Source organism: Heloderma suspectum, chromosome 4 (assembly GCF_057233095.1).
Source record: "Heloderma suspectum isolate Gila_16-S chromosome 4, 16-S_ref, whole genome shotgun sequence".
NCBI lineage: Eukaryota > Metazoa > Chordata > Lepidosauria > Squamata > Helodermatidae > Heloderma > Heloderma suspectum.
Window position 1 is genome coordinate 294,272,497 of NC_139461.1, and position 22,750 is coordinate 294,295,246.

Below are 22,750 nucleotides of genomic sequence, written 5' to 3' on the forward strand. Positions count from 1 at the left end.
GGTAAAGGGGTGGGGGGAGTTTGCTCCTAAGGTGATTGTTTTTGAATTCATGTAAGTTTAATTTATCTTTCCAGGAGAATTCCCACCACCTCCTCAAACTTGCCCTTCTGTTCTTTATTACTGTGTGCATATTAGAAAGTTAAAGTTACAAATGCAACAGACTCCCAAACCTTTGCAAAAAGCTGTCTTCAAGGGCCAACTGGATTCCAGACTGGTACAGCTGGTTTAAGGTATTTCAGAAGTAAATGAAATCAAATGAGAATTTATAATCCTTCCTGAGGTCTGGATTCCATCAAACTTAACTCATTAGGAATTAAGGTGCAGGTGCAGCTAAATAAAGCATTGTTCTGTTTCCCTTAATACTATAAGATCCACATCTTGAGTTCAGAATAAAAGTCCTTCAAAAGCTCAAGCATATAGAATGCATACATCCATCAACTGGCAACACTTAAAGGAAAGAGATTAGGTGAAGGAATCGTCTAATGGCTTATTGCTATCAGAGGAATGTTCTCTTTCTCAAACTGATGCTGACTAGATAAGTTGTCTTGGGAAAACAAGGCACCTTATCCTGCAAAAGTTTCTTAATATTATTTCTGTAGCTTTTCCCTCTCAACCTCTAAATCTCTACACACCTGCTCTGGCTTTTTTTAAAAAAAGCATTTCAGCTTCCTATGCAGTCTTCCTTAACCTGGTACCCTCCAGATGCTGGCTGGGGATGACAGCCATGGTAGTCCAACACATCTGGAAGGCACCTGGTTGGGCAAGGATGCTGGAAGGTTTTGCTGTCTTTCAAACTTTGATGCCACAATGTTTTAGATCGGGCAAAGTACATGTGATATGGGAGACCTATGATTAGTATCCTAACATAGGGTTGTTGTTGTTTTTAACACAAATGAACTATGAATTTAATTGGAGTAATGCTTAACCCCTTCCTCTTAGGGCTCTTTTATTTAAAAATCAAAATCACTACGCACCATAAGTATGAGACTATCTAGGAGAGTTATTTAGACTGGAAAAGAGTTCAGCAAGGTTGTCAAATCTTTCAGTCCCAGGGCCAAATTCAATTTTGGAGAAGCTTAGAGGGAGGGGGGGAAGAGAGATTCCAGTTGTGGGTGGGGCTGAATGCCAAAGGGGAAGTGCTAGACTCAAAAGGGGTGGAGCAAAAAAAAAAAAACACCTTAGGACACAATCCTATGCATGTTTAGAGAGAAATAAAGTTCTTCAACTCCCAACATGCCCCAGCCAGCCATGTTGGCTGGGGTGTGCTGGGAGTTGAAGGGCTTTTTTCTGTCTAAGCATGCATAGGATTGCATCCTTGGCCTATTTTATTTATTTATTTATTTATTTATTTCTATACCGCCCAATAGCCGAAGCTCTCTGGGCGGTTCACAAAAACTAAAACCAAACAACACACAATAAAACAATTTAAAATATATAGAACATTAAAACCACAATATAACAATACAACCACAATAAAACCTAGCAGCAGTACAGGAGTTTAAAATACAGATTTAAAACAGCAAAGATAAAAATTTAGAAAGCTAAAATGCCTGGGAAAATAAAAAGGTCTTCACATGGCGCCGAAAGGAGTACAATGTAGGCGCCAGGCGAACCTCACTAGGGAGCTCATTCCAGAGCCGGGGTGCCACAACAGAAAAAGCCCTCCTCCTAGTAGCCACCCGCCTCACTTCCTTTGGCAGGGGCTCACGGAGAAGGGCCGCTGACTATGATCTTAAGGTCCGGGCAGGCACATATGGGAGGAGGCGATCCTTCAGGTAACCTGGCCCCAAGCCGTTAAGGGCTTTGAATGTTAACACCAGCACTTTGAATCGGGCCCGGAAATGGACCGGCAGCCAGTGCAGCTGGAAAAGTACTGGCGTAATATGAGCTCGCAGGCCAGTCCCTGTTAACAATCTTGCTGCCCTATTTTGGACCAGCTGAAGTTTCCGGACCGTTTTCAAAGGCAGCCCCACGTATAACGCATTGCAGTAATCCAGACGAGAAGTTATCAGAGCATGGATAACTGTAGCTAGGCTATCTCTGTCCAGATAAGGGCGTAGTTGGTATACCAGCCTAAGCTGATAAAAAGTGCTCCGTGCCACTGAGTTCACCTGTGCCTCAAGTGACAGTTCTGGATCCAAGAGCACCCCCAAACGACGAACCTGATCCTTTAGGGGGAGTGCAACCCCCTCCAGAACAGGTTGATTATCACCTAGCCGGGCAGACGAACCACCCACTAACAGTACCTCCGTCTTGTCTGGATTGAGTTTCAGTTTATTGGCCCTCATCCAGTCCATTACCGTGCCCAGGCACTGGTTCAGAACAGCCACTGCCTCACCTGGTTTTGATGAGAAAGAGAGGCAGAGCTGGGTGTCATCCGCATATTGATGGCACCTCAGCCCACACCTCCGGATAACCTCCCCCAGCGGTTTCATGTAGATGTTAAACAGCATGGGGGATAGAATAGAGCCCTGTGGAACCCCATGGCACAATTGCCATGGCACAGAGCAATAACCCCCCAGCACCACCTTCTGGAATCGGCCATCCAAGTAGGAGCGGAACCACTGTAGTGCAGTGCCTCCAACTCCCAACCCAGACAACCTATCCAGAAGGATACCATGGTCGATGGTATCGAAAGCCGCTGAGAGGTCCAGGAGAATCAACAGGGTCGCACTCCCCCTGTCCCTCTCCCGGCAGAGGTCATCCCACAGGGCGACCAAGGCAGTTTCCGTTCCAAAACCAGGCCTGAAGCCCGATTGAAATGGATCTAGATAATCCGTTTCATTCAAGAGTGCCTGGAGCTGTCCTACAACCACCCGCTCAAGCACCTTGCCCAGGAAGGGGATGTTGGCCACTGGCCTATAATTGTTAACATCCTCTGGGTCCAGGTTAGGATTTTTCAGGAGTGGTCTAATTACTGCCTCTTTTAAAGCAGCAGGCACCACTCCCTCTCTCAAGGAGGAATTTACAACCTCCTGGACCCAGCCGGACAACCCCTCCTTATTTGATTTAATAAGCCATGAAGGGCAAGGGTCAAGCACACAAGTGGTCAATCGGACTTGGCCAAGCACCTTGTCCGCATCCTCAGGCCTCAGTAACTGAAACTCATCCAATAAAACTGGACCAGACGGTGCTCTGAACGCCTCTATCAATGGAACTGCATTAATGGTGGTGTCCAATTCATGACGAATCTGAGCGACTTTATCCTCAAAGTGCCGCGCAAACCCGTCACAGCGTGCTACCGAGGGTTCCACCGTCTCTCTCCCTGGCCCAGAATGTAACAGGCCGCGAACCACTCGGAAAAGCTCCGCCGGGCGACACTGAGAAGATGCAATGCTGGTGGAAAAGAACTGCCTCTTTGCCACCCTCACCGCCACAGAGTAGGCTCGATAGTGGGCTCTTACCTGTGTTCGGTCAGACTCAGCACAAGTTTTCCTCCACCTGCGTTCTAGCCGTCTCCCCTCTTGCTTCATTGCCCTCAGCTCAGGTGTATACCAAGGAGCTGGCCGGGCTCTGCTCAGAGGGAGAGGGCGCTTGGGTGCGATCGTGTCAACCGCCCGAGTCATCTCTGCATTCCACAGAGCGACCTGGGCTTCAACAGGAGCACCAGCCATACCAGCAGGAATTTATTTTAGCTTAAAGCTCTTACTGCTAGTAACTAAGACTTGGGAAAGACATTTCAATATTTTAGAGGGCGGGGGGAAGAACGCACAGAGTCTGGGAAACTACCAAATGATCAGCTCGGGGGGGGGGTGGCCATCTGGTAAACCCCGGACAACCAGGCTGGAATTGGGCTTTCAGCATCTGACCGTCTGTTTTGCTGCTCCTTTTTAGTAAATGGTTTTATTAGGCTATTTTACACACTGCGATAGGTCATAATGTTTTGTATCACCTGCAATTGGTTTGTGTTGTTTTTATATAAGGTTTTAAGGAGGATATCTTATGTGGTTTTTATATTTTTATATATTGTTCATATGGTTGTATTTTTATATTTTAATGCCATTAGCCACCTTGAACTGTCAGGAATGGGGTATACAGTTGTTGAAGAAATAATCCCCACCTTAACCTGAATTCGGTATTTGGGGTGTGAAATGGGTTTTCAAAACCCGGTTAAGATGGAAACCCCAGCTAGCGTTAACCATAATTAGTACTGGAACAGATCCAATGAAAAACTATGCTTGAAGCCAACAAGGGAAGGAAGAGGGGAAATCGCGCTGGGGAGGTGAGGAGAGTGAAGGATATAGTGTGTGTTCCCAAGACTGGCTCCAGCAAATCTTATTCTGGCTTAGGTGTTTTGTTTTGAAAGTGGATCCTAGATTCATGTGATAGATGGGGGACCAGATTCTGTTGCCTTTTAACCACCCAAGTAATACATGTATAAACTCCATGACTGTTCACAGACAAGTCATAGCAATGACCTGGGTAGGTACTGGCCTGCCACAAACCCAGAACCAAACACAAGCTGGTGGAGGAATGTTTTAAAGATTTGGGGTGTCCCTGTCTGTAGAAGCCTAGGTGGTGGATCTGCTGGGGCTTAATTCAGCATAATGCTCAATTAAAAAAAAAAACACAATCAAGCAATTTAGGGGATACTCTTTCATGAAATGGGAGTGCAGACCGTAATATCCATTGCAGAAACATTAATTATTGTATTTGTTTATTACATTTCTATGCGGATGACATGCAGCTCTACCTCTCGTTCAAATCTTCACCAAGGTTGGCCATAGAATCCCTGTCCAAATGTCTGGAGACGGTGAGTGGCTGGATGGGGAGGAACAAGCTGAAGCTGAACCCTGACAAGACCGAGGTACTTTTGGTGGGACACAAGAGGAGGTTGGGGGATGCTGACCTGGTGTTGAATGGGGTACGGCTACCCTTGAAAGACCAAGTCCGCAGCTTGGGAGTCATCTTAGTCTCCCAGCTGTCCATGGAGGCTCAGGTGTCAGCTGTGAGCTGGACAGCACTATACCAACTCCATTTGATATGGTGGCTGCACACCTACCTTCCGGACCATCTGCTCCCATCGGTAGTACATGCCCTGGTCTCCTCTCATTTAGACTACTGTAATGCGCTCTACGTGGGGTTACCCTTGAAGACGGGTCAGAAGCTGCAGCTGGTACAGAATGCGGCGGCTCGCCTGATTAAAGGCAGCCGCCGGCGAGATCACATCACTCCAGTGCTGAAGGAGCTGCACTGGCTACCAGTTGTTTTCCGGGCCAAATTCAAGGTGTTGGTTTTGACCTTTAAAACCCTATACGGTTCCAGCCCAACCTATCTCAAGGAGTGCCTCCAGCAACACCAGACAGGCCGCTCAACAAGATCAGCCTCGGATGGCCTTCTCTGTCCCATCAGCCAGGACAGCTAGGCTGGTGAGGATGAGGGAGAGGGCCTTCTCTGTAGTGGCTCCCACTCTGTGGAATTCCCTCCCTAGGGAACTCCTCCATGCCCCCTCTTTAATGAGCTTCCGCAACGCATTAAAAACATGGTTGTTCAGGCAGGCATTTGGGGTGGGCTAGGGTGATTTAAGAAATGTGATGTTTTTAATGTTGAATTTTATTGTACGAACTGTTTTTATTGTTGTACATTGCCCAGAGTGGCTGGGTGACCAGCCAGATGGGCGATTAATAAATATAATTAATAAATAAATACCACCCAATAGCCAAAGCTCTCTGGAAGGTTCACAAGATGCTTTATTAAATAAGTGGAAAGCATGTAGGTCAGGGGTAAGTGGTGCCCACTCATACTTCTAAGTCTGCTACCCCTGCTTTGTACTCAGTCTTTTGGGCAGCCATTTTGTGGTGGTGCCCAGGAAAATTTCACAAATTGCCAAATGGGCCCATGGGCCCCCAAAAGTTGCCTAGCCATGATGTATGCCATCGCATAAGCATAACAAAACCAAGTGGTTACTTATATCCAGGTAGCTTCCCTGTTTAGCTGGGATGTTGTTTGGATGCTGTTTGACAAATAAGGTCTAAAACAGCTTCTGCCATCTCCTCCCCTCCCCACCCCCAGGAATGCCCTGTTTTTACCCTCTCCATGCTCCGTTTACGAGCATGGAAATGGTAGCAGCATGGATAGAACCATGCCAGCTACAAGGGGGTGAGGAGCATGGTTTCTGGGACTGACAACCTCAGTTCCCAGAAACCAAAAAATCCTATGGCCGTCTAGACAGTGTCTAGTGGCCATAGGCCCCTTCATGGATCATTGCCTTGTTGTGGCGAAGGGGCTTGCATAACTCAGTGAAGCCATAAGCTATGCCGTGCAGGGCCACCCAAGACGGACAGGTCATGGCAGAGAGTTCTGACAAAATGTGGTCCACTGGAGAAGGAAATGGCAACCCACTCCAGTATTCTTGCCAAGAAAACCCCATGGAACTTATCACAAGGCTAAAAGAGATGACGCCGGAAGATGAGCCCCTCAGGTCGGAAGGTGTCCAATATACTACTGGGGAAAAGCAGAGGGTATTTCCAAGTAGCGCCAGAAAGAGTGAACCGGCTGGGCCAAAGCCGAAAGGACACTCAGCTGTGCATGTGTCTGGTGGTGAAAAGAAAATCCGATGCTGTAAAGAACAATATTGTTTAGGAACCTGGAATGTCAGATCAATGAATCAGGGTAAGCTGGAGGTGGTCAAACATAAGATGGCAAGACTGAACATCGACATCTTGGGAATCAGTGAACTAAAATGGACAGGCATGGGCGAATTTAATTCAGGTGACCATTATATCTACTATTGTGGGCAAGAATCCCTTAGAAGAAATGGAGTAGCACTCATAGTCAACAAAAGGGTGGGAAAAGCAGTACTGGGGTACAATATCAAAAATGATAGAATGATCTCAGTACGAATCCAAGGCAAACCATTCAACATCACAGTAATTCAAGTCTATGCCCCAACCACTGAGGCTGAAGAAGCTGAGGTTGATCGGTTCTATGAAGACCTACAACACCTTCTAGAACTAACACCAAAAAAAGATGTCCTCTTCATCATAGGGGATTGGAATGCCAAAGTAGGAAGTCAAGAAATCACTGGGATAACAGGCGGCATGGCCTTGGTGTACAAAATGAAGCAGGACAAAAGCTAATAGAGTTTTGCCAAGAGAACACACTGATCATAGCAAACACTCTTTTCCAACAGCACAAGAGACGACTCTACACATGGACATCACCAGATGGTCAATCTCGAAATCAGATTGATTATGTCCTTTACAGCCAGAGATGGAGAAGCTCTATACAGTCAGACAAAACAAGACCTGGAGCTGACTGTGGCTCAGATCAGGAGCTGCTTCTTGCAAAATTTCGGCTTAAATTGAAGAACGTAGGGAAAACCACTAAACCATTCAGGTATGACCTAAATCATATCCCTTATGAATATACAGTGGAGGTGAGGAATAGATTTAAGGGATTAGACCTGATGGACAGAGTGCCTGAGGAACTATGGACGGAGGTCCGTCACATTGTTCAGGAGGCAGCAACGAAATCCATCCCAAAGAAAAAGAAATGCAAGAAAGCAAAGTGGCTGTCTGATGAGGCTTTACAAGTAGCTGAGGAAAGAAGGGAAGTGAAAAGCAAGGGAGAAAGGGGAAGATATATCCAACTGAATGCAGAGTTCCAGAGAATAGCAAGGAGAGACAAGGAGGCCTTTTAAAATGAACAATGCAAAGAAATCGAGGAAAACAACAGAATGGGAAAGACTAGAGATCTCTTCAAGAAAATCGGAGATCTCAAGGGAACGTTTTGTGCAAAGACGGGCATGATAAAGGACAAAGAAGGCAGGGACCTAACAGAAGCAGATGAGATTAAGAAGAGGTGGCAAGAATACACAGAAGAACTATACAGGAAAGATCTGAATGTCCCTGACAGCCATGATAGTGCGGTCACTGAACTTGAGCCGGACATCCTACAGAGTGAAGTCAAGTGGGCCTTAGGAAGCATTAGTAACAACAAAGCTAGTGGAGATGACAGTATTCCAGCTGAGCTATTTAAAATCCTAAAAGATGATGCTGTTAAAGTGCTGCATTCAATATGCCAACAAATTTGGAACACGCAACAATGGCCGCAAGACTGGAAAAGGTCAGTTTACATTCCAATTCCAAAGAAGGGCAATGCCAAAGAGTGTTCAAACTACCACACAATTGCGCTCATTTCACATGCCAGCAAGGTGATGCTCAAAATCCTACAAGCTAGGCTTCAGCAGTATGCGAACCGAGAACTACCGGAAGTACAAGCTGGGTTTCGAAGAGGCAGAGGAACTAGAGATCAAATCGCAAACATTCGCTGCATCATGGAGAAAGCAAGAGAATTCCAGAAAAACGTCTATTTCTGCTTCATTGACTACGCTAAAGCCTTTGATTGTGTGGATCACAACAAACTGTGGCAAATTCTTAAAGTGATGGGAGTACCAGACCACCTTACCTGTCTCCTGAGAAACCTGTACGAGGGTCAAGAAGCAACAGTAAGAACCAGACATGGAACAACCGAGTGGTTCAAAATTGGGAAAGGAGTACGACAAGGCTGCATATTGTCACCCTGCTCATTTAACTTATATGCAGAGTACATCATGAGAAATGCCGGGTTGGATGAATCAGAGGTCGGAATTAAAATTGCTGGGAGAATTATCAACAACCTCAGATATGCAGACGACACCACCCTAATGGAAGAAAGCGAAGAGGATCTAAAGAGCCTCTTGTTGAGGGTGAAAGAGGAGAGTGCAAAAGCTGGTTTGAAACTCAACATTCAAAAAACTAAGATCATGGCATCTGGCCCCATCACTTCCTGGCATATAGAAGGGGAAGAAATGGAAGCAGTGACACATTTTACTTTCTTGGGCTCCAAGATCACCGCAGACGGTGACTGTAGCCATGAAATTAAAAGACGCTTGCTCCTTGGGAGGAAAGCTATGGCAAACCTAGACAGCATAGTAAGAAGCAGAGACATCACCTTGCCGACAAAAGGTCCGTCTAATCAAAGCTATGGTTTTCCCAGTAGTAATGTATGGCTGTGAGAGCTGGACTATAAGGAAGGCTGAGCGCCGAAGAATTGATGCTTTCGAACTGTGGTGCTGGAGAAGACTCTTACGGGTCCCCTGGACTGCAAGGAGGTCAAATCAGTCAATCCTCAAGGAAATCAACCCTGAGTGCTCATTGGAAGGACAGATACTGAAGCTGAAGCTCAAATATTTTGGCCACCTAATGCGAAGAGAAAACTCTCTGGAAAAGACCCTGATGCTGGGAAAGACTGAAGGCAAAAGGGGAAGGGGACGGCAGAGGATGAGATGGCTAGATAGCATCACCGATGCAATGAATATGGACTTCAGCACGCTCCGGGACAGAGCAGAGGACAGGAAGGCCTGGCGTGCTATGGTCCATGGGGTCATGAAGAGTCGGACACGACTGAACGACTGAACAACAACAACAGTGGCCATACGATTGTTCTTACTTACTTACTTATTTACATTTTTATACCACCTTATCTGCCAAAACACCACCAAGGTGGTGTACAACCATTTAAAACAATAAGAACCTTGCAGCAATAAAAACAAGAACCATATAATTACAGCTATCTTTATACCAGCTAAACTTGAACCACTAGAACCATCGGCCCAAATCAAAGATTTTTAAATTATACCTGTCAAATAAAGCAGTTCATTATTTCTATAATATGGTTATAATATATGCAGTGGCATTGCAAGAGACATAAATTAGGCTCAATTACTTTAAGAAGAACAGGTTTGCCTATTTGTGATTTCGAACGTCCTCTTTACCTCCATAAATGGGTGTAGAAATGGATTTATTCTGTTGCTTAATGAAGGCCAACTGGATACGGACACAGATTTTCCTTCTTCTGAAAGCCTAGGTAGTTCAATCAAGTATAGATAAACATTTGCTATCCAGTTCACTGGAAAACAAAACAAAACACAGGTCTGCCCAAAAACTATCAGCCCTTGTTTCTAAAATGTCCTGGGTACTTAGTCTTCAAGTATATGTATAGTTCTGTATCCTTGCATTCAGAGGAATACAAATAGAAATCCATTATTTATACACACTCACACAAGGAGTCTTTAAACAATCCATAGTGCACCTTCACAAGGCCCATAAGAACATGATGATAATGGAGGAAGACTAAGGTCCTTTGGAGAACAAACACTGAACAACACTGAATATTTCTCTAGTTCTTCTGCACTACACAGCACATGTCATGAAGCAATATTTTAAGTAGAGAGATGGTTGCTAGCAAAAAGGACGCCTAGATGCTGTGTCACTGAGAGCCCGTAGTTTAAGGACATAGCAAGCTGCTACATCTTTTGTTCTTTTTCACTCTAGTGAAAGTCAATCTGGATTGGGAGACCAGTCCAGGGGGGAGGGGGAGCTTTAACCCTCCCCACCTGTTACGATCCCAATTCAGATTGGGGGGCCCACAGTCATAATTTATAGTGTCAAATAGTGACCCATTTAGTTTATTATGTCACTATTTTGCAATATACATTGCAGGTGTGGGGGGCCTGATCTAGACTGGAAATACAGCAGGAGAAAAAGGGTTAAAGTCCCCTTACTGCAACGTTAGGGTTCTGATCACGCCCCCTGCAACTGACTCCACTAGAGTCAGAAAGTACGAATGATGTAGCTGCTAGCCATGTCTTTAAAGTAATGTCTGTTTGGGGTCTGAGAATAGCATTAAGACACTACCTCTAGGTGCTAACTGCCACCTTACGGCCACCACATGTAAGCCACTTGAAAGGCTTCTTCCTCGTGGCTGCTCTGCGTGGCAGTAATATGGACCACTCAGCCAGTGGATTGCCTACATCATAATAGCTGGCAATGAGACGGACACACTCTATATGACATAGGTGACTATCTCCTTGGTGAGAAGTTTTCAACGGTTATGGGTACAAAGAGCAGCCACCAGACAAAAGCCTTTCCATAAGCCCATGTAAAGAGGAAAAAGGCAAAATCCAAGGTAGCGATTATTAGGAAAGGGATGAAAATAAAACTGCCAGTATTGTAATGCCTTTATACAAACTATGGTGCAATCACGTCTCATAAGAGGAGATTGCAGTGTTGCAGAAGGTGCAGAAAAGGGCAACCAAACTGACCAGAGGGATTGGAGAAACTACCTTGCATTGAAAGGTTATAAATATTTGGAGCGCTGCAGTTCAGAAAAAGGGCAAGTAAGAGGGACCATGATAGATGTTTATAAAATTATGCCTGGTATGGAGAAAGTGGAATATGGATAAGTTGTTCTCCCTCTCTCATAATACTAAAACCCAGGATCATTCCAATGAAGCTGAACATGGGGATATTCAAGACAGACAAAAGGATGCACTTCTTTACAGAGCCCAGAGTTAAACTTCAGAATCACTACCACAAGATGCAGTGGCAGCCACCAACTTAGATGGAGGCAATTCGTGGAGGTTAAGGCTGTCGATGGCTACTAGTCCTGATGGCTGCTTACTACCTTTCAGGATCAGAACGGCAGTTGCTGAGGAATAGCAGTTGCTTGTCAGCTTCCCATAGGCATTTGGTTGGCCACTGTGAGAAACAGACTGTCCATCTAGATAGCCTTTGGTCTTTTTATGTTCTTAATGTCATAAGGTAAGAATCTGGAGGTCGAAAAACAAGCAAACCAGAATAATGGTCTGTAATAACCACAATTTTTAAGAATTACTGGTGAAATAGATTCACATCTAGTGTTGTGAGGGTCCAGTCCTATGCATATTTAGACAGAAATAAAGTCCTTCAACTCTCAGCATGCCCCAGCCAGTTGTAGGACTTTTTTCTGTCTAAACTTGCATAGGATTGCACCCTGAATTACTGAATGAGACTAAATTCTAAAATATTTCAAGTTCCCTTCCACTACAGCTTATTACATGTATGTATATGAGTGTAATTAGGAGGCCCAGTGGTAATGTAGTTAAAATACAAGTGGGTGAATTTATAGTTTCCTCCAAAAGGAAACAACCAACCACTATTAGCTTAAGTTTTCCCTGTCTCAAATAAACATTTATTACTCCATGTACTTAACAGATCATGGAACTAAAGGTACATTTTCTCCCTTTAAAATAACCCCAGCCACTCTTCAGTAATGATTTTTTTTTCACTCATAATCAAAAAGAGGAACATAAACCCGCATGCAAATGTTTATAGGGCCACACTGGGGTCAGAAAAAGTGATGGGCAAGATATATATATATATATATATATATATATACCCTCAAAAGATCCCTCTGGGCTTATAACTTTATACTTTAAAACTGCTTTATAGTTTAAAACAAAATGAGATAAAGTGTGCAAGAATAAAATTCTCTGGGGACTATTTTTTGTGAATATGTTCCTTTTTTTTAGTGATAGCCAGAGTTAATTTTAAACATATTGAGAGAGACGCAAGAACTTCTCGCCTCACCTCAGACATACATACTCCATTTCTATTGAGCCTAGATGCAATCACAACTTCCAAACAACTGAAAAATTGGTACTTTTGAGTTCTTAATGATGTTCAGCAATCACCCTTCCAAAAAGAGAATGCCAACATATATTCCCTCTCACAGGCCTTGGGGGGTAGGCCTGTACTTGCTTACAAACAGCTGCCCAACCTGAAAAAGATACTCACCAAGAACAACAGACCTCACAACAGAGATACAGACACTGTGGTAAACACAGATGCCAACTCTGTTCCCTTATTTAACCTGGCCATCCACAACATCCAGGAAAACTACACTGAGTCCTCCAGTACTGGTGGACACTGAAGAACCCCTGGATGGGGTACTTGATGACCATACTTTCCCTGCAGAGTCTGAGGCGGAGGCCAAGCATCAAGCCAGAAGCACCAGAAGGTGGAGACACGGGCTGCCACCCGGAGGCAAAGCATGCACCTCAAGAACCGCAGTAACCTGGCTTTGTAGGGTAAGGCCTTTTCATGAGCAACAGCCTCCTCACAAGTAGGACTTTTACCAGAGGGCCTGTGATGAGGTGCAGCTGAGCCCTGGGAGGGGCTCTAGAGACTCTAGCTTTTTTAGCTCTCAGTTGGAACTTGAGAGTAGCTTAGCTTGTAGTGCCTTGAACCCTTGCTTCTAGGATCCTGTTCTGAGATAGATCTTTTGTGTGGCTGACTCTTGGACCCCTGCTTGGCTCTGCTTTTTGGACTGTGTTTGTATCTGACTGTTTATCGGTGTTTGGACCTTGACTGTGCCTCAGACCTTTCTATTGGAACTCTTCCTCTTGCCTGGTAATACTGTGCCTTTGACCACTGCCTGTGTAGTGTACTGGCTACTCCTGTCTTGAACCACTCTCCTGCTGAATGATACCTCTGCACTTGATGCTTTGCCTATTTACTGCCTTGCCATTGGATTTGCCCTTCAATTGTCTTAATGCAGAGTCTGATCCTGCCTGACCAAAGCACTGCCCTACTGTATTCTACATAGGACAAACAGATTAATTTCTATGCTAAAGATTAAATGGACAAGAACCTGAAATCAGGAATGGCAATGTTCAAAAACCACTGGAGGAACATTTCAACTTCTCAGGATGCTCTGCCAGTGACCTTAAGGTGGCCATTCTTGAACAAAGGAATTTCAAAAATAGATACCAATGCGAAATTGCTGAACTACAATTCATCAAAAGATTCAACTCTATTTCTTTGGCCTGAATAAGGACAAAGGTGTCTTCTTTTTAATCACACTATGTTTGTTAATTGGCTTGCTGTAGCAATGATGCCTATAGACAGTGTTTTATGAATGGCAATTGTTAAAGTAATTTTCACTGTCTGTACTTTTTGTATTTCAGTTCGCTCTAAAAACACAGTTTACATTCCCCACCCCCAGTATATGTATATAGATCTGCCAATTTGAAGTTAACATTTCATGCATCTGAAGTGGAGAGTGGGCAGGTTCGCATGCTCACAGAAAACATTTGGTAGATTGTGCCCATAAATATTTGAATAAACAAAAATGTTAACTGTCTAGCTGTTAGAATAAACAAATGTTAGATTTGAATTATGCAGAAAAGGGCAACTAAAATGATCAAGAGGCTGGAACATCTGGCCTATGAGGGAAGGTTACAACAGCTGGGATTGTTTAGCTTGGGAAAAAGGTGGGTATAGGGAGACATGATAGAGGTCTACAAAATGATGCATGGTGTGGAGAATGTGGATAGGGAGACATTTTTCTTCCTCTCTCATAATATTAGAACCTGGGGTCATCCTATGAAGCTGACCGGTGGGAGATTCAGGACAGATAAAAGGAAGTCCTTCACACAATGCATAGTTAAACTATGGAATTCGCTACCACAGGGTGTAGTGATGGCCAACAATTTGGATGGCTTTAAAAGGGGGTTAGATAGCCCTCTCCTCCAGGAATCTATCAATGGCTACAAGTCCTGATGGCTCTACGCTACCTCCAGTATCAGAGGCAGTGAGCCTATGTACACCAGTTCCTGGGGAACTTGGGTGGGAGGGTGCTGATGCACTCATGTCCTGCTTGTGGGTTTCCCATCAACAACTGGTGGGCCACTGTGCGAACAGAATGCTGGACTAGATATTCAGCTAACATTCTTGTTTATCCAAATATTTATGGGCACATTCCACCAAATATTAGTCAAAACCAAATCCCATTCCATCACTTCAAACACAGTTGCAACTAACTTTTGCTGGATTGTGGCTTATCTGTTTATATACTATGTAACTCGTATTTGTGAGAGACAGGTGTGGAGCCCTGGAATGTATTTAAAGTGTTAATGAGAAACCATGGTTTATTATTGGATCAATGAGCACTGCGCACACATGCTCCCTCTGCTCTTGCACCTCAATGCAGTGCTTCTGGGGTTTGATAACCATAGGTTCCTGTTACATCCAAACTAGGACGTAACTGTTTAAGCTTTAACTACAATCGCGGCTTGTAAAGCAGGATCAAACCACGGTCTAGAATCCTGGTTTGTAGTCAGAAAATAAACCACAGTTTCCCTGTTTAGATGTAATGGGAAACTTTGGTTTAACAAACCCCATGAAGTATTGCATTAAGTCACAAGAAAGAAGGAAAGGAAGGGAGAAGGGTGTATGTAGATGCTTCTGAGCATCTGAGATCAGTGGGATGGGCTTCCAGGCATGCTTGAGACCAAGACATTTTCTCAGAAATTATCAACTCTGTCTTATTAAATAGCATCCTTATTACAAGTAGATGACAAAAGGCAAAGATGAAGTCTTGAAGTCTGTTGGCGCTAACCATCCTTTGCCCCAATCTCACTTTCACATGAAAAGGACTTTGTCTTTCGCAGGCGATCTACTTTGTTCTAATATGTGCATATACAGAATCTTGCTTCACATTCCAAGCCTGAGAAGAAATTCCCTGGGAAACAATATGCAATTCACAGTATGTCCATGCATGACGAGGACAATATGTCCACGCATTCATATTCCAAATCAGGCAATTACTAGCTTTCGCAACCATGCTAGCAGAGAGCGGGCATCATATCTCTGCCAATGGAGACACGGCATTCCCTTCTGCTTACCCATTCAACACACAGGTGAAAGTACTATTTGCTTCAACTCCAAAATGCAAATAGAAACAAACAAGAAGAGGGAAAGGGGGGGCTAATTATTCAGCATTTCTCTTTTTACTGCCTTTCACCAGCTCAGGTCTAAAACGCTGCCATCGGATATACAATTGGGTAAAAGAGCCTCCACTGGGACAAAGAAAGGAAACTCTTTGAGCAGTTAGGCATGAGGAGAAGGAAGACATTTTAATGAGCACCTGCATAATTATATAAAACTATCTATTTGAGGGCTGTGCTCTCATGAAAGTACTTCAAGTAAAGGCGTGCTGAGGGGGGAGGGAGTGTGGACAGTGCTTAAAACATTTTAAAGAGTTTCCTGTAACAATAAAACTAAAAGGATTTTCCAACTGAAAATGCCAGCTTAGTTTCCCAGGCCAAATAGACCTGATACTGCAGGCTGTACATTGAAGGGAAACAACAACAACGAAATAACCTCATTCCCATCCCTCAGGCACTTTCATTGTTAAGAGTTTTCCAGACACATTGACTCAACTCTGCCAGGTCCGACGCAGTAGAGGGTGGTGGTAGCAGTTGCTCTAGCTGCACACTCAACATGATCTTTGTTGACAGAGTTGCAAAATCACCTTTTCTTTTTGCAAGCCTCCGAAGGATCTTGTTTTGGTCTTTTTCATATTTTAATAAATAAAACAGAATCAGCACAACTCTCATCCTCGAAAATTGGGCTAGTGAAAACATAAAACTCTTCTCCCACCCTGCCCCAATTCTGCATCAAACTGAACGCATTCAGACCACAACACCAAAAACACACTTGAAATCTACTGTGAGAAGACAGAGATGTTAAAAGAACAACATACAGCAGAAACGTAATACTCTCTGGACAGATTTTTTCATTTTTTCTCCCCTGCCCCCCACCCAACACAAAATAGTTTGGAAATATTTGAAGGCAATTTACTAGAAGCCTTGAGTGACAAAGCTCATTACTTAAAGTGCCTTTCCTTCGCCAGGCGCTTTCTGCATTCTTTCACTGCTTTGCTCTCAGGAGACTTTTAAATCCATTGAACCAAAACAGTACTCTGTTTTCTGGCCTAGGAAAGCATTGGCACAGATGGCAGACACTACACCTGTTCCAATAAAATGGGAGATTCAAAACCATTTGGTGTCATTAGCCGCATGAAACCTAAGGCAGCCTGCACGTGAAACGCCTTCTTGAGCAAAGTAGAAGCAGGGTGAGGAAACCTATTGCTTATCGCATGCTATGTTTCAAACAAAAGAAAAAGATGTATTGAATCGAAATGCTTGCTCTAAATCTTTCAAAGAGAGATCGCAATGATTACAACTAAACGTGAAGCCATGTGATTTCATTTTCTTTCTTTTCTTAAAAGATGCTAGCAATTTTATTTATCTCTGCATTGCTGCTAAGTTTTACTCTGGCTTTATTCTGGTTGTATTGTTATATTGTGGTTTTAATGTTTTTATATTTTATATTATTTTACTGTGTGCTTTTTGGTTTAAATTTTTTGAACCGCCCAGGGAGCTTCAGCTATTGGGCGGTATAGAAATGAAATAAATAAATAAATATTTTTTTAAAGACCATTTTTTCATATTGCATCACATGATTAGCTACCAAGCCATATTCAAGGTTTTGCTGTTGACATTCAAAGCCCTAAACAACTCAGGACCAGGATACTTCGCAAACTATCTTCCCCTATGTACTCCAAATTGACCCCTGAGATCTTCCAAGGACCCCTCATTGGTCATCCCATGACCAGCAGTATGTCATAAGTGGGCCTTCTCGGTAGTGGCACCTGCCCTCTGGAACATGCTCCCATGTGTGCTTTGAGAGGCAGAAACTGTGGCAAGCTGTAAACCCCTTTTGAAGACTTAGCTGTTTACTCAGGCTTTCCTTGACTTGTAATTGCACTGTTCTGTTCCACAGTTCTTGTTGTAATGTTTTTAGGGCACATTCCTATTCAGATACAGATTCGCCTCTGACTTCCTCTGAAGTAGGAAGCGACTGCCTATCCAATGCAGAATAGCTGAAGCATGGAGGAGAGTATTCCTTCCATGCTCTGGCTGCCCTGCAGTTTTCCTTAGACACCCAATTTTGGGAGTCTAAGCACGGCTTCGGGGAGGGGGCTGGAACGGGGCTGGAGACCACATAGGAAGTTGTCTAAAACAGCTTCCACAGTCTCCTCCCCTCCCCACCCCGGGAACACCCCCTTTTCACCTTATCCATGCACCGTGTCACGAGCATGGACAGGCATGGAGTTCTCTCCACCCCAGCTACAAGGGGGAGGATGCGGGGAGCACGGTTTCCCAGCTACAAGCTCGTAGCACTGTGTCAGGGTGGAAACTGAGCCGATAGAACCCCAGAGCAGTTCTGATTCTGAGGAGGATCAGCAATCCGTGGGACAGGAGCCAGCTCATCCCTCACAGGCACAGCAGCTGGCAGAGATTCCTCCTGCCGGCATTCCTGAGATAGATAGTGACCCGGGCAGTGAGAGAGTGCGGGAGGGGGGCTTGCTAGATGCTTGACGCAGACGCAGGGAGCGACGAGCAACAAGTGATGGAGGGTGCGGAAAGGAGGCATAGCGCCCATTTGGCGCGCAAGCAACGGCCGCGTCCCGTGGACCCAAGGGAAAGAGGAAGGATCTCTCCCTAGCCCATAAGTTCAGGGTCTTCAAGTGATTCTCCTTCAAACGGGGACCAACTGCCTACTCGGAGCATAGGCTACTCCGCTGTTCATTGCTTAGTCGCTGGTGATTAGCATCTGAAAGAGTCATTAAGTTGTAAAAGGATTAAAGCCTTAAAAAGAATCCTTTCGTCTGTGTCTTGAGTTGGCTATTGGAGTGTAATGAAAGAGGCCGCCAGGGCGCTCCTGACACACTGTCCACAAGCTTGGAGCTGGGAAACCGAAAAATCCTGTCTCCCCCAGACACTATCTAGGGGACAAAGGATTGCTCTCTTATTTTTTTTATATTGTATTGTATGTATTTTTAATATGAACTGCTTAGAGACCTTAGGATACCAAACAGTATATAAGTAGCTTAAATAAATAAATAATGAATAATAATGTCAAAGCTTGGCCATTTGTACCATCCAGTGCCCTTCAAGTGTAACTTAAATTGTCATCCAAATCACAATTACTAGGACATAAATCTCACTGGCCACCAACTTAGATGACTTTAAAATGGGATTATATAAATATATGGAAGATAAAGCTACCAATGGCTACTAGTCATGATGGCTACCTCCAGGATCAGAGGCAGCATACCATCAGCCATTCCATCAGGCTGCAGAACAGAGACAGAAAAGAGAAAGGGGGGGAGTGCATTCCATTACCTTTGCTGAGACACCAGCTGCCTTTGACCCTCCCTGTCACCTAGCCAGCAGCCATTCCATCATGAAACTGTTTTCATCCTAGCTGGCTGTGATAAAAACTGAAACTTTAAGAACTGGTGCCTGAGCTTGCTTTTTTCCTCCACCTGCCTCATCCATTTTTCCTTGTGTGTCACAACTTTTATATTTTAAGCCTGAGGTCAGGGACTGTCTTACTACTGATAGTTGTACAGTGCTCTGGGAGCCTTTTTGGCTAAAGGGCAGGGTAAACATGCTTTAAATAAATCTCCGTCACTGGAGCACAACAGCATAAGAGGGTTATTGCCTTCCTGACATGCTTGTAAGCCTCCCAGGGGCATCTGACTGGACACTGCGGAGAAAAAAGATGATGAATCTAGATAGCCCTTTGTTCTGATCCACTTCTTATGTTGTCATGACTTGCCAAATAAACATGCATAGCACCCTAAACATGCTGTTGGGCCATCAGAAATCAACCATTCAGATGGATGTGCAAGACGTAATGCATTCAGGCTGTCAACCAATTAAACATCTTCAATGTTTAACCGTTGAACCTTGAACCCATTCATTAACTATAACTATAATGAAGGTTCCTATTTGAGGCTAATGCAGTTTTAGGCTGCATTAACAGAACCATAGTTGCCAAGCCACAATAACCAACAGTCCCATTTTACACTGTGGTAGTCAGAGACTTCATCTGCAGTACTGTGCCCAGTTCTGAGTACTGTACTTTGAAGGCTATAGACAAACTGGAAAAGGAACAAATATATTCAGTGGTATAAAATACAAGTCCCATAATTGGGTATGTTTAGCCTGGAAAAGAAGAAGAAACCAGGCAAGACTAGATCTAATGGGCTTACGTTACAAGAGGATAGATGTCAGTTGAATGTTAGAAGACATGTCTTGATGGTAAGGGCAGTTCAACAATGGAACCAATTACGCAGAGGGATGGTGGACTTCCCTCACTGAAAGTCAACTAGGTGCTGGACAGACAACTGTTGAGGATGCTTTTGCTCTGGATTTCCTGCACTGCGCAGGGAGTTTATTTATTTATTTGATTTATTTATTTAAAACATTTGTATCCCACGCTATATCATTAGGATCTCAGGGTGGCATACAGATAAAATCAATTTAAACAGTGTAAAACAATAAATAATTTAAATAGCTAAAAACGTATTAAATCACAAAGCTAGCTAATAACCATTTCAAACATAAAACAATAAAACAGTTAAAACAGTGTACAAACTCAGGGAATCCAATTAGCCCTCAAAGGTTTTGATAAAAAGCCATGTTTTAACTTGGCACCGAAATGAAACCAACATCTGTGCCAATTGGGCCTCCAACAGGAGGGCATTCCACAACCAGGGTGCCACAGCAGAGAAGGCCCTCTCCCACATCCCACCATAGTGTATGTCTCACACTGGTGGGATGCAGAGGAGGGCCCCTCCAACAGATCTCAATCCCTGGGCAGGCATATATAGGGAGAGGCACTCCCTCAAATATCAAGGTCCCAAGCTGCTCAGGGCTTTAAATGTCATCACCAGAACCTTGAAATCTGACCAGAAGCGTATTGGCAGCCAGTGCAATTCCTTTAAAAGTGGTGTTATATGATCTTTCCAAGATGTTCCGGTCGACAGTCTAGCTGCAGCATTTTGCATTAGCTGCAACTTCCGAGTTGTCTTCACGGGCAGCCCCACATAAAGTGCACTGCAGTAGTCTAATTGAGTTCGACAAGGTGGCTTCGAAGACCCTCTCCAAGTCTTATAAATTTGTTTTTTAAGTAATCAGCATCCTATGGTGTCCCAGACACTGTCAATTGGCGATAGGATTGCTCTGTATATATCTGAAAGCTGTTGGAAATGTATAGAAGTAACCCATGGATTAGCTCAAGATATTGAGCAAATCTCCCAGTTTTTGTAGGAAGTAATTTCCACTTATGGCTGAAGTCCTAAATATATTTACTTCACAGAAAATCTCACGAAAATTAAGGAAATTTATTTCCAACATGGTGAGATCAGCCTGCATATTTCAAGCACCTTTGGGTTCGACTTGAAATATGTGGACACAGTGAATATCTTCTGTTTGTACTTTGTTCAATGAACTAATTCAGTAATTTCAATTAATTATTCTTTAAAACTGGAGGCATACTTTCCTAAATCTTTTCAGAGTGAAGGACTGTACCAGTGCTGTACAGCATCCCATCTTCACTTTCGCGCTCCCAGCATTAGGTACCAAATCTGGCAAGGCCAGCCAAGGGATGTCTCCCAAGTATCGTTTAACACTGGCAGTCTTGCACTGAAAAGCCATTTACATAAACCGATGGTTGGCAGCACTTGCTCTTCCATGGGAACAAATTAACATTGGCATTCCAAACACAGGAAAGTAAGGAAATTAGAAACACAGTTCAGATTTGGCCGGCACTTTGAAATACTGTACCATGTGCTACTGATGTCAATTAATGAAAAGCAGAGGTTTTGCTGAGGGGGTCTGGTTTTGAAACACATTAACACACATTCAGCATGTTTGCACAGGATCTAGATTATAAACATCTTGGTTCCAAAACAATAAGGCAATTACGCTGGAACTTGCAGTCTCTGAGTTGAGTACACTCAGACCCAATCTGCATGTTCAGCAAACTCATGAGGCTGTAGCACTACAGGTTGTAGTTGGGAGAAATCCCATGACTGAATGCCCCCCTTTTTAAAAAACAACAACAAACCCTGTTAGAGAATGTGCCTAGCTATTTGTCTAACATGCTAGTTTTCTGTGAGCAGGGATGTTTTCACAGAGGGGAAGCTTTGGGGGTGTCTGTCATTCAGTGGCGTTGCATATAGCGGGTCCCCAGTTTAGTCTCTGGTGTCTTAAGTTAAACGGCTCTCAGATAGCAGGGTCTTCCTGAAACCCTGGATGGCAGCTGCTCTAGGCAATACTTGGTTAGATGGAGAAACTTGCTGACCTGGTATAAAAGGCAGCTTCCAATGTTCCATATGCATTCAATCATGGATTTCCCTTTGCAGCATTCCGAAATGCTCAGGGAGAATGGTCCAAAATGATTATTCTCAAGGACGGGGTTCACCTGATCACTGCAGCCCCATCATGGCTTATTTAAGCCATGATGGGTTGAGGTGATTGTGCAAACCAGCCAAGTGTGTAGATCAGTCCTCAGTGTGGTCTGTTGTAGTGTTAGGTTGAAGTTAACCCTCAAAGAACCCCTGCCATCCAGGTTCAGATGACATGACAAACCATGGCAACCCCCGCAATGGCAGTCAAATATTCAAAATGCTGCCAACAGGTGCCACAACCCACCATGGATTAAAGAAGCCATGGTAGGCTGTGGTGATTGTACAAACTGGCCCAGTATGTAGATCAGTCCTCAGTGGCTAAGGGCCACTTGCATAAGCCCCGATGGCCAAGTTCGGATGACACAACAACCTCCAATCAGGCTTTGCATTTGCAAAATGGCGCCTGCAGGCATTGAATCTCACTCTGGGTTAAATAACCCCTGGTGAGCCATGGCATGTCGTGCGAACCAGGTCGCTGAGTCCAACCACTGATCCATCTAGCCCAGTATTGTGAACACTGACTGGCAGCAGCTTTCCAGGGTTTTGGGCAGGAGTTTTTCCAGTCCTATATGGAGATGCCAGGGATCGAACCTGGAACCTTCTGCATGCACAGCATTTGCTCTACCACTGAGCCACAGCCCCTTCCGATAGTAATACAGAGCTCTACTGGATCAGACCAAAGGGCCATGAAGTCCAACATCTACTTTCTACAGAGGCCAACCAGAGGCCTATGGGAAGCCCACAAGCAGAACATGAAGGCAATAGCCCTCTCCCGCTGTTGTTCCCAAAAACCAGGTATTCAGTGGCATGCTGCATCTCAAGATGAAAGTTCCAT

General features: G+C 44.2%; 1 protein-coding gene across 2 annotated transcripts in view; it reads right to left on the minus strand.

The window, feature by feature from the left end:
• The window catches only part of BMP7 (bone morphogenetic protein 7), a 132,061-nt gene that overhangs the window by 77,872 nt on the left and 31,439 nt on the right, over positions 1 to 22,750 (minus strand). The gene's annotated exons all lie outside the window — the stretch shown is intronic.